We start from the raw sequence: 2057 nt of genomic DNA on the forward strand, positions 1-2057 counted from the left end.
TTTGTTAAGGCCATCCCATTTGTGGTATATTCTTGTCAGAACAGCACCAGGGAACCAGAACAGCTGCTCACCGAAAGGTTGCAGGTTTGAGTCAACCCCAAAGGGCCTTGGGAGAGAGGCCTGGTGATCTACTTATGAATCAGCCATTGAAAATCTCAGGGAGCAGTTCAACTCTGACACACGCGAGGCTGCCATGAGGTGGAAGTCACTCACCAGTCATCAGTTGTGGGGTGTGTGTCTGGGTGTATGTACGTGCACACATACCACTCACTGGTCATCAGTTGTGGGTATATGTATGTGCACATATACCACTCACCAGTCATCAGTTGTGGGGTATATGTACGTGCACACACACCACTCACTGGTCATCAGTTGCAGGGTGTGTGTCTGGGTGTATGTACGTGCACACATACTACTCACCGGTCATCAGTTGTGGGTATATGTACGTGCACACACACCACTCACTGGCCATCAGTTGTGGGGTGTGTGTCTGGGTATATGTACTTGCACACACACCACTCACCGGTCATCAGTTGTGGGGTGTGTGTCTGGGTGTGTGTATGTGTACACATACCACTCATTGGTCATCAGTTGCGGGGTATATGTACGTGCACACATACCAATCACCGGTCATCAGTTGCGGGGTGTGTGTCTGGGTGTATGTACGTGCACACACACCACTCACCAGTCATCAGTTGTGGGGTATATGTACATGCACACATACCACTCATTGGTCATCAGTTGCGGGGTGTGTATGTACATGCACACATACCACTCACCGGTCATCAGTTGTGGATATATGTACGTGCACACACACCACTCATCGGTCATCAGTTGTGGGGTATATGTACATGCACACATACCACTCACCAGTCATCAGTTGTGGGGTATATGTACGTGCACACATACCACTCACCGGTCAACAGTTGTGGGGTATATGTACGTGCACACATACCACTCACCAGTCATCAGTTGTGGGGTATGTGTACGTGCACACATACCACTCATCGGTCATCAGTTGTGGGGTGTGTGTCTGGGTGTATGTACGTGCACACATACCACTCACCGGTCATCAGTTGCGGGGTGTGTGTCCGGGTATATGTACGTGCACACATACCACTCAGCGGTCATAAGTTGTGGGTATATGTACGTGCACACACACCACTCACTGGTCATCAGTTGTGGGGTATATGTACGTGCACACATACCACACACCGGTCATCAGTTGTGGGGTGTGTGTCTGGGTATATGTACGTGCACACATACCACTCAGTGGTCATCAGTTGTGGGTATATGTACGTGCACACACACCACTCACCGGTCATCAGTTGTGGGGTATATGGTATATGTACGTGCACACATACCACTTACTGGTTCTGCTTCTTGCAGATCCTAACGTAAGTAGTCACTAGGCACAAGTGCCAGCTTTAATTTGAATTAAGGTAGAAATCTAGTGCCTCGGGCAGGGGCCACATTCCAAGCATTCAATGGCCACACATGGCTGCCGTACTGTAAGCACAGACCAGCACGCTCCTGTCCTCACACAAAGGTCATGGCCTGGCTGCTCTCTCCCATGATGCCGTACTACCTCTCGTGGCCACTTCCTGTCCACGTGATAAATACTGACAGGGTGCCCGTGGATGCCAGTCTGTGCTCAGGGTTCTGACTAGAGAAGGCCCCGTCCTAGACTGGGCAGCTCAGTTGGGAGGACAAAGGGACACAGGGAGAGGGTCCTCACTCCTCAGACAAGGACGGGGGCAGGTCTGCCTCCCAGTGACTCAGAGTTCTCCTTCCTGTGAGATACGGCTTCTCCCTGCAATCACCAGAAAGCCTGTCTGAGATCAAGGCTGTGTTTCCTGACTGAGGAGCGTCCCCTCTTGTCTGAGAGCGATACCCTCTTTCCCTTCCTGTGCTCAGAACATTATTCCACAGCCAACACAACACACCGGCCACCATGCACATGACTCCAATTCATGGGGGGCCCGCGTGTGCAGAGTAGAATCACCCCACAGTGCTTTCAATGGCTGTGACCTTTCTGAACCATATTGCCAGGCTGT

At 51.2% G+C, this 2057-nt stretch overlaps 1 protein-coding gene across 1 annotated transcript in view; it reads right to left on the reverse strand.

The window, feature by feature from the left end:
* The window catches only part of LOC122149921, a 160166-nt gene that overhangs the window by 43972 nt on the left and 114137 nt on the right, over positions 1 to 2057 (reverse strand).

Source organism: Orycteropus afer, unplaced genomic scaffold (genome assembly GCF_000298275.1).
Source record: "Orycteropus afer afer isolate SDZICR_OR568_19922 unplaced genomic scaffold, OryAfe1.0 scaffold00061, whole genome shotgun sequence".
NCBI classification, from domain to species: Eukaryota; Metazoa; Chordata; class Mammalia; order Tubulidentata; family Orycteropodidae; genus Orycteropus; species Orycteropus afer.